This window comes from Pinus tabuliformis, chromosome 3_1 (assembly GCF_031772625.1).
Source record: "Pinus tabuliformis cultivar Carrire ecotype Pingquan chromosome 3_1, CPIR1, whole genome shotgun sequence".
Classification (NCBI taxonomy): Eukaryota; Viridiplantae; Streptophyta; class Pinopsida; order Pinales; family Pinaceae; genus Pinus; species Pinus tabuliformis.
In genome coordinates, this window is record NC_142301.1 from 540030318 (window position 1) to 540045819 (window position 15502).

Consider the following 15502-nt stretch of genomic DNA (forward strand, 5'->3'; position numbering starts at 1 on the left):
TCCAACCTCACCTGATTCAAGCAAAAACTTGTTGGACCATGACCTCCTCCAGCTCTCTGCATCAAAATTACCCACCTTGAAATCTCCCCGCCGTTCCCATTCTCGCCATTCAGTAGATAATGCCAGTAGCGTGGCATCTACTGTACATATGGATGAGAATAACGAAGATGAAATGAGCTGTGCTGAATCGTGGGCATCTGCCCTCTTGGCAGAGCTCGATGACTTCAAGAAGGCCGGAAAAAATGAGCAGAGCTCTGCCAATTTTGCCATCCTTGGCGAGATAGTTCAAATCATCCATCCTGGAGCTTCCAGTTTGAACCTTGAAATGGGAAAACTTGTTCAGGCCAAAGAGGAAATCACCCAGCATCGATTTCAGGACAATGCCACTGCTAACATATCTGAATATATTATAAATTGAAAAACAAATTCATATCTTCACCTCCATTCACAATGGGCTACACAGAATTTATCTCTAACGACTCTTCTGCCCTCCATACAGCCACAAAATACAAAATAAAATCGCAAGGGCAAAACAAGCATGCCTTCAGAATATGTAACTGCAACACATTGATACGGATAAAAATCGCGTCAAAACCAAACAAGCAAGAACCGCCCCAAAAAAAACATTATCTCTACGGTTAAAGCCCTTACAATCTTGCACAGTGACACGGTGAATAAAAATGGTTGAATGATGAGGGCTCTATCCACAGCCAACCATCTTCTATGCATCTAGCGTCTCCCAAAAGAAAATCCGAGGTAGTAGAACAATTTACCCAGACCATTGGCAACCCTGGTACAGGAGTTGAATGGATGTCTTCTTATAATTTTCCTTGCATATTCCGATACAGAGTGAGCCAGAGAGACGAAACATCGTGGAATGTTGAACGACCCAGTAACAAGCGTCCGATACAGAGTGAGCCAGAGAGACGAAACATCGTGGAATGTTGAACGACCCAGTAACAAGCGTCCCTGGCATGGTTCAATTCAGATCAACGGTTAACGATTACCTAATCGTCTAACAACAAAATCTAATGGCACACATTTTTACACGTAAGCAGTTTGGGTAGTTCATTTCATAAGGGAACGCCTTACGGCGTAATTAGCTTTCAGTGTGTAATAAAGAACATAAATAAATAATAGCAAAGACTCATAGAACACCAGAATTTTAGGTGGAGACCCAATGTGGGATAAATGTATTTTTGTTGTTGTCTCTATTTTCATCCTTATGATATAAATAAAAATATTACATTTGTATTGATTCAAACTCTTGTCAGTACGCAGGCATTGACCTACATAAGTCTAAAATATTTTATCGTTCTCCAACATCCACTGGACGGGAGCTACAACCCTATGAACTCGTTTATCGACTCCTGCTAGAAGGGAGATCCTACCCCCTTTTTGAAGTTTGCAATCGTCAATTTCTTTTAGACCACTTTTTAGAATATTTCTGACTGGATCCATGCGTCAAATGACCATCATACAACTTGTAGGCCACCTTTCATAAAATTTTCAAACTGGACCCATATCAATTGTAAACCCAAACAAAAATGTCAAAATGAAGCATTGAATCTGAGACACTATCACACTACAAATCAACTAAAATTCTAAAGCATCAAGTCATTGAATGCAAAAACCAACCAGAAAAAATGACCATTAAATTTTGTACGCAACTGTATTCCATAATACTCATGTATATACACATCTTCTCTATATAACACCTACATACAAATCTCATAATACTGAACACTGAATCATTAATCACTAAATCATACATAGACCAATTCACCAGTTACAAATCACTGAACCAATCACATATTTCTAAACCAATTACAAACCATAGATCATATACCCAGTCAAACTTTTGTGCCATTAAAACTGATCAATTCAACCAAATCACCTTAATTTTTACTGTCAAACATAGATCATCATGATATATAAATCATCGAAAGACATGAATAAATAAAGAATACATCATCAATTGTAAACGTCAATCATCAGTTCAAATTGTAGTTTGTATATGCGACTTCCACAAGGAATATATGTGTATGTACATGCTTACCATGCACAACACCTGCATATAGATCTACACACATTGGAAACTATTTCGTAGAATATTTGCAATTCTATAGAGGTGGCTCTATGTATGTATGCAACTATTCCCAAACAAGCATGTGTATAGATCTGAAATATTCGCTGCAAACATAATTTCACTTTCTACAACCATTACTATCAATATTACAAACTTCTAAATAAATAGTTTAGATCAAAACATTACCATCATCACAGTTTCATCAATGTTAACTACTTAGACATTTGCAACAATTAAATCAATAAAGCATATATGTCAACGTACTTCATATCTTTTAGATCTCAGTCTCCTCCTTTCTCCCTAGTGCACACTTGTATCAGATCAAATCATTCATAGATAACCCAATACTTGCACACCCAACACCTTGATATCCATCTCTTTATATATCTTTAGCCTTAGCCAATACCTTAGGTCAATCCCTTAGTAATGTCATTGGTATTTTTTTATGAGATCAATTAGCCATTGTCATGCCCATTACTATGGCCCAATACCATAGTAAAGACCACTTGTATCCATATTACCATGGTGTGTATTTTGTAAATGGCTTTTCTTCACAATACTTACTATTGAGTCATGAAAAAGGTATGTATATATTATTTATTCTATATCCTTTTCCTCAGTTATATCCCTTCTACACCCTAAAGTGTTAATATAGCAAGGGATTATCGTAAAAATAAGGAAATCATCTACCATCACAATTTAGCTAATTATTATCACTCCTTATGCAGGAAAAGGACGAAATGGAACAACTGTTGTTCTCTAGCCATGAAACAGCATACAGGCAGCAAGCCAAAGATGGAGCATGCAGTTATGGATAAGAAAAAGGAATATCACAACATCAGTGCAAAGATAGAGATTTGACTGAAGATGGAAGATTGCGCAAATCATCAATGTTACTATTTTATCCTTCTTATCGCTTGGCCATTACAAAAGGTAGTGATTGTAAAGAGAAGGGGGATTGGAGATTATTCAGAAATTACTGTTGTATTTTTACTTTGATCATTGACTCTCATTGTTGAAAAAGAGTACGAACTACTGTAACTATTTTTCAATTGATTAATATATAAGACAATTGATGTTCCTTCTCTCATACTCAAGTAATCTGGCGGTGTTCACTGGTGGCTAAGGGCCTGGCCCTAGTGGATTCACCCGTTTTTCCTATATCATTCATTTATATTTTCTGCTGTGTGATGGTTTGGTTTGATTTCCATTTATTGTAATCGCATCGCTTTGCTATTTCGTATTCTCAGAATTACTATATTTTACATGCTGTAGAAGTATTGTTTCAATTTGTTATTCAATTACTTGTTTCAGTATTTCTTTATTGTTTCAGATTTAGTCATTTGAGTTTAGCATTCTATTTCCAATCTAGTAATTAGTTTAGCGTGTTGTCTTGAGATTCTCCACTGTAAGAGCACTGACTACTACTTTCTATGCTCTCAAACCGAGATCCCTGCTATTCTGATTAGAAAATACTTTTGGAATATCAATCAGTTAAAAGAGAAATGAGTTATTGTTACTTCATTCTTGACTGATACTTGAATGAATGTTTGATTTGGTTTTATTAGCAAGATTAAGCTTTCTTTTAATTGTAATTTGAGTTCAATAGCAACATCCATTTACTCTTATGTTCGAAAGCACTGTACTGCAATTTAGAAACATTACTCTTGAGTAAATAGCCACCACATACTGTGTACACTCTTGAAATAGAAAATCTTGCCCGGATTGATAACTAATGTGAAGATAATTAGGAGTTAAAAAGACACCTTTTATACCTCAACATTTTGGTTGAATCTTAGCCATTAGTAGGCCCTAGGAAAGTTGCTTCCAGACAACCTATTGGCTCCCTTCGGGTCACAAATTCACCATCTATAGCCTTTTCTGAGGTGCATAGCAAACCAGAAGAGACTGAGCAAAATTTTCAAAAAATTGAGAATTCTCGCCCAATTTCTTTACAAGAAGGGAACTCTACTAATCTCCATGAAGGAGGAGGAGAAACAGGGGAAACAGAGGAGCCAAGATCCCCTCTCGAAATAATTCAAACACTCAGCAGCCCAGATAAGGGGAGTGCTATTAAGTATATCGAAAAAGAAGCAAGAGAAACTGAGGAGCCAAGATCCCCCCAGGTAGTAGTTTAGCAAGAAACACTCATTATTCATGTTCCTTCTAGTCATCCTAGGAATAACTCTCTAGAAATCCTATAAGGGTATTGGCACATATTAGATCAAATGGCCCAGAACTAGCAAACACCTCAAACCTCCACACTGCAGTATCCCATCGTGGACACAACAGTTAACGCACCTATAAAAGCCATTCCTCTCCACAATATTCCTACCTTCCATGGGCTAACATCAGAGGATCCAGATGCATTTCTGTTTGAGTTTGATGTATTATGCTGGGGGTATGACTATACCATCGATCCCCAAAAACTAAAGTTATTTCCCTCCACATTAAAAGGAGTAGCTTTACGATGGTTTATGGGGTTAGGTGGGGGTGTTATAAATGACTGGGATCAAATGACAAATGCTTTTCTAAAGAAATGTCAAGACTATTGCAGATCAAGAGAATTAAAGGATGAAATATTTCAAATGACAGCAAGACCTAGTGAAACATTGGAGGAATATGTAGAACGCTTTCAATACAATCTCTAGAGATCTCCTTATGCATCTTTACCCTTGCCTGACAACGTGTTAAAAACTACACTAATTAAAGGAATGAAAGAACAATGGATTGAAACATTAAACATTATGGCTAAAGGTGACATATATCAGGAAAATTTTGTTGACATAATTAATTTGTGTATCAGGTGTTCAAGGAGCAGTGTAAGACTGAAGCTAGCATAATGTGACATGATCACAAGGGATAACAAAGTCTCTGGTGGAGGAATAACTTGCACAGAAATCGGCAATCTACTAGAAGATTTCAAAAATGATATTCTAGGGACTTTGACAACACAGTTGGACATTATGCAAGCCAAACAAAAGCAAGCAGAAGCAGAACAAAACTTAGCAATATTCTACCCTAGATGCAGAAAGAAACATAGCCACAAAGAGTGCCCGCTGGATACAGTCAAAATCTGCGCTATCTGTATGAAAGATCACACCAGAGAAAGATGCCCATCACTCCCAGGACTAAAAGTAGTCTACAAAGAAGCAGAAGAAGAAATAGAACTGGTTTACCTACTAAATCAGTGTTGCTAGTGCCAGTCACTCCAAATAGGTATGCCCATTGATCCATCCTCCTCTTTTCGGCCTCCTTAGTATAATGCTCAGCGGTATAATGGAATGTGGCAAAGTCAACCACCTTTCTCCTGCTAGTCACAAAAGCCATTCCCCATGTCACCATGGCCAAATCAAAAAAATCAAACCAATTGGCTGAACTTTCCTTACTATCCACCATTTTGGCAAAATAATGCATATTTAACACAATGGTCACCCTCCACCTTGCAGAGTCAAAACTAGCAGTGGAACTGGAAAAGACCCACAAATTAGCTAGATGGAATGATCCCCCTCCCTCAACCCACACTGCCAACACCTTATACATTGCAACAAAACCCCCAAACCAACTTAAGACCACAACTCCCAGCCCAACCCAACCCGAAACCAATAACAGACCGGTTCAATCTGTGCAAATAATTGGAGGACAACATCATTAACATCTTCATTAACCAACCAGAAACCAGACCCCATCTAAAATGTCACATGATCGAAGCAGCATTCGATAGTGAAGTATAAGAAGATCCCCTAAAATATACTAACGATAAATCAATACCAACCACCTCTGTTTACAACAACAAAACCATAGAAATTGAGTTAGGAAAAAAATTGAACATTAACAAAAACCTGACTGCTAACCAAGAGAAAAAGCTGGTTCAGCTCCTAAGAAAATATAAAGAAGCCTTTTCATGGGATCACCCGGACATGAAAGGAATTGATCCCTAGTTGTGTACGCACCACATCTATACATAAAAGGATGCTAGACCCGTCCACCAACCCCAACAGAGATTAAATCCTCATCTTCAGGATATTGTGAAAGCTGAATTGCAAAAACTTTTAGATGTAAACTTTATCTACCCAATAGCTAACAGCAGGTGGGTTTCTCCATTAGTAGTGGTGCCGAAAAAGAATGGAAAGTGGTGGATATGTGTTGACTATAGAGAACTGAATAAAGCAACCCAAAAAGACCACTTCCCCCTTCCATTCATTGATCAGGTCTTGGACACATTAGCAGGAAAGAAATTATTTTCTTTCCTAGATGGATTTAGTGGATACAATCAGATTCAGATTGCCCCTGAAGATCAGGATAAAACTACCTTTACCTGCCCTTGGGGAACATTTGATTACAGGGTCTTACCCTTTGGGCTATGCAATGCACCTGCTACATTTCAGAGGGCTGTACTCAGCATTTTTTCAGATTTGATAAATGAAGGGCTCGAAGTGTATATGGATGACTTCACACCTTATGGGGATCACTTTGAGCCATCATTACAAACATTAGAAAGAGTGTTGTAAAGAGACATTGCCACCAGGCTCTATTTAAGCCATGAAAAGTGTCATATGATGATGACCGAGGGACTCATCTTAGTTCATTATATCTCAGCAGCTGGAATATAGGTAGATCCAGCTAAAATTCAGATAATTATGTTAATACCTACCCCTACCACACAAAAAAAGGTATGTTTTTTTTTGGGATTTTCTGGTTATTATAGAAGATTTATAAAGTTTTTTTCTTAGATTGTTGAACCTTTATATGCACTAAGAGGAAATATTGATTTCATTTGGACAAATAAATGTGACAGTGCTTTTGAGGATCTAAAAAGGCTTGTATCAATAGCCCTAGTGCTAAGGGGCCCAAACTGGGATTTGCCATTCTAGATTTCATCTGATGCTTTAGACACAGCAATCAGAGTAGTTCTTAGACAAGAAGAAGATAAAAAGCCATATGCAATATATTATATCAACAAAAATCTATCTCTTGCTGAATTAAACTATATTGTGACTGAAAAAGAATTTTTAGCTGTAATATATACTGTAAATAAATTTAGACATTATATAACTGGATATCCTGTGGTTTTATATACAGATCACTCTGCCATTAAATATTTAGCAAATAAACCTATTACAAATGGAAGAGTGACAAGATGGTTGATTCTCTTGTAGGAATTTGACATCACAATAAAGGATCGACCTAGAAAAGAAAATATGGTAGCTGATTTTCTCTCACAAATGCCAAAGCCAGCTGACACAACAACGGTTGAGGATCAATTTCCTGTTGAACATTTATTTGTTGTTATTGTCAGAACACCATGGTAGCAGACGTTGCAAATTACTTGGTAGTAGGCAAATTACCCAAGCACCTAACGCCTAATGAAAGAAAACAAATAGTGCAACACAGTACCCGATTCTCTTGGATTGGGGGCTACTTATTCCACACAGGGGAAGATATGCACATTAGACGATGCATCCAGGAAGAGGAAGTGTTTGACATTCTAAAAGCATGCCACGAGGGGCCATGTAGCAGACATTTTGCAAACCATGGAACCGGTCACAAAGTCTTACAAACAGGCTATTACTGGCCCACTATCTTTAAAGATGCTAAAAGTTTGCTCGAGCCTGTGATAGCTGCCAGAGGACGAGACACCCTGGACAATCTGATGAGATGCCTCTGAACCTACAATTAGTAATCGAGCCATTTGAGAGGTGGGTGCTAGATTTTATTGGTGCTATGAACCCATTATCCAATCAAAAAACATACATACTAGTTGCAACAGAGTATGTTACTAAATGGGTTGAGGTAGAGGAACTACCAAGAACTATTGAGGATTCAGTGATACATTTTCTTTTCCAATTATTTGTGCGGTATGGCCTGCCAAGAGACATAATTACATATGGAGGACCGCAATTCGTAGGTAACAAGATTGTTGCAACATTGAGAAATTACCATATTCTCCACAAAATTACAACTCCATACCACCCATAGGAAAATGGCCAAGTAGAAAGTACTAATAAGGTAATTAAGGCAATACTTACAAAGGAAGTTGCATCACATAGATGTGACCGGGCTTCTAGATTACAACAACATGGAGAAATACCACAGGATAATCACCTTATCAATTAGTCTTCAGCAAAGAAACCATATTCCCAATCGAATTCAAGATTCAAACATTAAGAACAGCCCAGGAAGTGGGTTTGAATTTAAATGAAGCTTAGATCAATAGATTACAACAAATCAATGAATTAGATGAAATTAGTCTATCTACTCTTCAACACACTGCACTAATCCAGCAATAGAGAGTGAAATAAAATGATGCCCTTATTAAAAAGAAGATCTTCCACGAAGGAGATTGGGCACTCTTGTACGATTCTAGGTTCCAGGGTTTCCCTGGTAAACTCCAAACCAGATGGTTAGGTCCTTATGAGATAACAAAAGTCCATGATAATGGCACCATTACATTAGCAACCATTGATGAATTTGGCTATTCTTTTAAAGTGAATGGTCATCGAGTGTGACTTTATCATAAACCGCTTACCAGGGAGTCCTTTCACCAATAGTTACGGGAATATTCCACCATGCAAATTCTCACTGAAGAGGATAACCCATCCTAAGCATCAATCCAGTAAACAACTCATTTGTTTTTTTGAATTTTTTATATAAACTGTTCTTTCTATTTTGCTTGTATAAACTGCATTTTTTTGTACAGATTTTTGTGATGTTCCATTTAAGGAAAAACTATTGTTCCCCTTAAGGAACAACAGCCGTTCCATTTAAGGAACAACAGTTTTTTCTTTATTTAGTTTTCGTGTTGTTCCATTTAAGGAACAGTTGTTGTTCCTTCTAAGGAACAACTACCGTTCCATTTATGGAATAGTAGGCCCCTGTATATATGATTTCTTTTTGTTGTTCCCGTTAAGGAACAACTGCTGTCCCTCTTAAGGAACAACAATCGTTCCACATAGGGAACAATAGTTTTCTGTGTTTTTTCTTTCTATTGTTCCTCTTAAGGAACAGTTTTTGTCCCTCTTAAGGAACAACTGTTTCCCCTCTTAAGGAACATCAGTTTTCCATGTGCTTTCTTTTTGTTGTTTCTCTTAAGGAACAACTGTTGTCCCTCTTAAGGAATATCTATTGTCCCTCTTAAGGAACAGCAGCCGTTCCATTTAAGGAAAAACAATTTTGTGTGTGTTTTCTTTTTGCTATTCCTCTTAAGGAACTACTGTTGTTCCTCTTAAGGAACTGCTGATGTTCCTCTTAAGGAACAACAACTATTTCATTTAAGGAACAACAGAATTGTGTGTGTTGTTCCTCTTAAGGAACAACAATTTCGAGTGTTTGTATTTTTGTTGTTCCATTTAACGAACATCTGTTGTTCCTCTTATGGAACAGTAGCCATTCCATTTAAGGAACAACAATCTTGTGTGTTTGTATTTCTGCTGTTCCATTTAAGGAACAACTACTATTCCTCTTAAGGAACAACAACCGTTCCATTTAAGGAACAACAGTTTCGCATGCATTTCTTCCTGTTGTTCCATTTAAGGAACAATTGTTGTTCCCTCTAAGGAACAACAACCATGCCATTTAAGGAGCAACAATTCCATTGCATTTGTTTTCGTTGTTCCGTTTAAGGAACAATTATGGTTCCCTGTAAAAGGAACAGGAACCGTTTCATCTAAGGAACAATAGTTTGGTATGCAAGTGCTTTACGCCGTTCCTTCTAAGGAACAGTAGTTTCGTCTTTTTTTTCTTGTTGTTGTTCCTTCTAAGGAACAGTAGTTTCACTTCGGTTTGTTTTAATGTTTTTCACCAAAAGGATCAGAAGTTTCGATTGTGTCCATTTTCCTGCTGTTCCTCTTAAGGAATAGCAGTTTCGTGTGCCATTTTCTTTTCTTTCTTTCTGTTGTTCCTCTTAAGGAAAAGTAGTTTTTTGTGCAAGTTGTCTTTTTGCTATTCCTCTTAAGGAATAGTTGTAGTTCCTTTTAAGGAATAACACCCTTTTTTGTATGCATTTTTTGTTGTTCCTCCTAAAGATCAACACTCTTTTTGAGAAGTCTTTTTTGTGAATATTGTTTCACTCTTGATGATCCTTTTCAGGCAAGAATACACACATATATGCAAGGATACAAAATTTAAAGGTTACTGCAATAAGCAAATCAAAGAGAAATTATCATCTTTAATGAAATTTCTTTGTATTGATTAGAAAAGGGGAGGACATAACTATCTATATCACTTTGTTGTCTTTATCTTCACTATAACTCAAATTGATTGATTATTTGTACCATGTTGGTTCTTCCCTAATTCTCATAATTCTCTTTGCTTATTATCATTGAACAAGAATAAGGGTATATTTTCTTCTATTGATATGATCAGACTTCTTCCACCATCCCTACTCTTAAGGAGTGTTGAGCCTTCTATATAAAAGTAAGAAGTGCTATATAAATAAAAAGAAAAAAACAAAGATATATATATATATATATATATATATATATATATGTTTACTAACAATTCTATGACGTGTCAGATAGAGGATAGGGGGTCTCATCATGAGCCAACCTACCATGACCATAAGGAAGCAGTGAAGTGGCATTCCCATTATGGCCACCACATCAAGGATATAATCCAATGGACACATCAGAAAAATAAATGTCCTTGGAATAGGAGGTCTCATGACGAGCCGGCCTACCCACCTTTCACTCCTTCCCAGTGAATGCCATTGTGATCCATCTGGTTATGAAGCCAGCACAATGGCCTCTAGTCTGACATCACAAGGCACTTTCCTAAGTATACATAGAGGATCATGGTTCCAAAGGGTGAAAAAAGCAACTTTGTCAAAGTTATAAACACCTGTGTGCAATAAAGCTCTGCTGATGGTATTGGAGTCATATTCTTCAACATCAATAGTAATTATAACTCCCTTTTCTTATTTCTTTATCCTTATTTCAAAAGAGATTATGCTCCCAATTCCTTTTGAATCTTTATGCATGAAATATCTTTTAAAAAAGTCAATCATAATCATTTAAGTGGAATAATGACCGCATAGCATCTTACCCATGTCAGATGTCCTTTTTTCCCTTTTTTGCATCACTCCATGGCATCTCCATATTTATTCATAATTCTCATGCTATGCATCGATTTCAGCAACTCGATATTTTTGTGATCTTGTCAAAAATATGTACACCTTGCCATTTTTACCACTATATGATTGTCGTCAGTACATTGTTCCTCCATTTAACTAGTTGAAGACGACCTATCATTTTTCAGGGGGGCACAGGTGACTTCCAAAGCGCTTTTGCATGTGTTAGTCTTCATTTGGTTTTACCGGGCTACATGATATCCCATAATAGCAAGTCTTTAATGATATCTATGCTAAAAAAGTATTATCTGAATTTAACAACTTGTTGTTCCATTGTTGGCTCTGTGTATTGCTGTGTGACTTGCATAAAGCTAATAGTGTGTAGAATTTAGACAAAATGGAAGGACAATCAGTATGCAATGAGCCACAGACACTAGCTGTTTCCGTTGCCGCTCGAGAAATTCTAGTACAAGTTGGATGGGTCACATATTTTACATGACTACATCAACCCAATGAAACCGTGGCTATCGAATTTTTACAGAATTTGCAGGATGATCATTCTATAGTAAGAGGAAGATGAATAACAATGATGGATGCAGTAATAGCTGAGGTATCTAGATTACCAGTAGTCGTACCCATATGGATGCATAAAAAATTGAGGCTACAAGATGCCATTACCATCTTTCGGGATGAGGGAAAGAACCTGATTGTCAAAGGCAAAGGAGTTCAACCTTCATCTCTGGGAGAACCATGGATAGAGCTGGCTAGAATCATTTAGAGTTATATCACATGCAACGAAAGAAAATATGTGGTAAGACCACACCACCTTATATTATTAGTAGTTTTAAAACATAAATGTTCTGTAAACTTGCCTGCATATTTGAAATTCTTGTTGCATGACGCTGCTCAAAGCATAAAGAAATCCTGGCATATAGAGACTATTGTAAGCCATCATTGCTTAATTAGGTTGATAATAAGCTACAGTCTAGCCCAACAGCAAAACAGTTGGGAAAAATTATTGTTTACTATAGAAGGGGGGTTAGCCTTACCTACCCCAAAAAGGAAAAGGACTTCTAACACAGTAAATATACCACAAAAATGCAGACGATATGCTGAGAAAAGTCAAGGAAGAGCTGAAAAATTTCTGGGTAGCAGTAGCCAACCCTTAGAATTATCTAGCCCCGAAAACGAGCAACCTTTACAGCTGGAAGGAAGAGATAACCTAGAGTCAGAACTTGAGGAGGAAAGAGAGCATACTAGCGAAGAGGAGAAGGATGAAACAGAACTTCCCTTAACTCCCAGCACAAGTCCATCACAAGATTTACTTCATGAGACCAATATGAGTGAATATATATAGCCCAAAAGTCTACTCAACCTCAATGTTGAAGCAGCATAATCGGAAGAAAACTCTTCCCACAATAGGAGTATATCAGAAGAAATAATTGGTGAAGAAGAAACATGGGTAGAAGCCACTCAGGAGGAGGTGGACCAAATTAGGGATACCCCTCCAGAAGAACCTAGTTAGGGCAATTTAAACACAAAAGATATGGGCCGAATAAAGGAAATAGAAACTAGTCAGAGGAGAGACACAACCCTTAAAGAGAAAAACCTAAATGAGCAACCAAACTAGCTAAGAGCAGAAACGATTAGTGAAATAGCTGTTCCTCCCAGAAAGAAGAAAAACGAAATTAAGAGTTTGAGAAAGGAACAGAAAAAGCTACAAAACTTAGTGAAAAGACTCAGAAAAATGATAAGGAAATTAAAAAGAGGGAAATTTTCTAGCATAACCCTGAAAACGGTGGATGAAACCATTCAAACTGAATTCCCCGATACAAAGATTGCTGGGACTTAAACCGAGCCCATATTCATTCAAATCGATAAGGAACAACATGCAACTATTACAGAAGCGACTGCCCAAATAGAGAATGTACATTTTTGCAATGTAGCTGTTCAAACAAAGGCAATACCCTCCAATAGTGCAGACACCCAAATAGATATCCAAGCCAAAGATGTTTTGATAGGCATTGATCCTGGTATAACAATTCTTTAAGAGAATCTGGCACATGCTCGGCTGACCATAGAAAGGCTTGAGGAAGATACTATTCCCCAACAAAGGTACCAAGCATTACAAAGGAAATTGTGGGATATCAACGCATCAGAAAGTGAGGCCTTCGAGAAATGTTCAAGGGTAGAAGAAAGAACTAAGAAAATAAAAAGTAGACTGGAGGCTGTCATGCATCAAAGGGATACTCTTTGTTCCCTATACATAGATGTTTCAGCATGCAGGTCCCCTGCCAAGAACTATGCTTTATTTTTGTTAGAAAGGTATTTACAGTTAAAAATTAAGGCCATCAGGGTAAGGAAATCCCTATAATTGAAAACTGTGGAATATTTCATAAACTATTGTAAACACCACAGAGTAAAAGTTCAACGATTAATCTATGAGTTTTATTTGCATAATTTTATATTGGAAGAAGAAATGGAGAAGAATCCCAGCCCTTCTATGGGGGAGACACAATTTCAAGCTTTCATTTCATTTGCTATTAACCAGTTGAAATGGTTCAAAGCCCATAATACTTTTCAAGGGTAGGAAAATGGGTTGGACCTTTGGGTTTGGAGTGAACCGAAAAACCCACTACAAATGTTGGCCAAACTTAAAAGTTTGATGCAAAAGGAGGGAGTAATCCAGTATTGGGGCCCATTCATAAAGGAATTGTCCAGCAGGGGGTAAAGTATTCTCTCTCTATCAAAGACAATTCCTTGGCAGCAACTAAATTCAAATGGACAATTTCCAATCATAATGTGCAAGACAGAGAACCATTCAACTATAAAAATTTTAAAATTGGCCGCAAATCACTTTGTTACTTATAGAAACCTCATCTTGAGGGAAGGGCCATATTGGCTAGGCCATTGATTTCATAGTCCTATTGTCTAGTATCCTGCAGAAGACTATAAAGCTATATATGAATTACCTGAAGGACATACATGACACATTTTTGAAACATTGTCCAAGAATCATGGGTTCAGGCCACTTCATGACAATCCTTATATATCTTATTATTTAACTAATTTGCACACAAACTACATGGTTTTCATGAGGTCATGAAAGAGGGAAAGTAAGGGAGTGTGTTGAGTCATGAAAAAGGTATGCATATATCATTTATTCTATATTCTTTTCCTTAGTTATATCCCTTCTACACCCTAAAGTGTTAATATAGCAAGGGATTATGGTAAAAATAAGGAAATTATCTATCATCATGATTTAGCTAATTATTATCACTCCTTATGCAGGAAAAGGATGAAATGGAACAGCTGTTGTTCCATAGCTAGGAAACAACATATCGGCAGCAAACCAAGTATGGAGCGCATAGTTATGGATAAGAACAAAGAAGATCACAGCATCAACGCAAAGATAGAGAGTTAACTGAAGATGGAAAATTGCACAAATCCCTTAGGACCTCTTGACCCTGAGGGATCACTATTACTATTTTGCCCTTCTTATCGCTTGGCCATTATAAAAGGTAGCATTGTAAAGAGAAGGGGGATTGGAGATTATTCAGAAATTACCGTTGTATTTTTACTTTGATCATTGACTCTCGTTGTTGAAACAGAGTACGAACTACTATAACTATTTTGCGATTGATTAATATATAAGATAGTTGTTGTTCCTTCTCTCATACTGAAGTAATCTGGCGGTGTTCACTGGTGGCTAAGGGCCCAGCCCTAGTGGATTCACTTGCTCTTCTTGTATCATTCGTTTACAGCTTCTGTTATGTGATGGTTTGGTTTGATTTCCATTTGTTGTAATCACATCGCTTTGCTATTAAGTATTCTCAGAATTACTTTGTTTTACATGCTGCAGAAGTAGTGGTTCAAGTTGTTATTTGATTACCTATTTCAGTATTTCTTTATTATTTTAGATTTAGTCATTTGAGTTGAGCATTCTATTTCCAATCTAGTAATTAGTTCAGTGCGCTGTCTTGAGATTCTCCACTGTAAGAGCATTGACTACTATTGTCTACGCTCTCAGACCAAGATCCCTGCTATTCAGATTAGAAAATACTTTTGGAATATTAATCAGTTAAAAGAGAAATGAGTTATTGTTACTGTATTCTTCAATAATACTTGAATGAATTTTTGATTTGGTTTTATTAGCAAGATTAATCTTTCTTTTAATTGTAATTTGAGTTCACTAGCAGCATCCATTTACTCTTATGTTTGATAGCACTATACTGCAATTTAGAAACATTACTCTTGAGTAAATATCTGCCACATACTGTGTACACTCTTGAAATATAAAATCTTGCTCAGATTGATAACTAATGTGAAGATAATTAGGAGCTAAA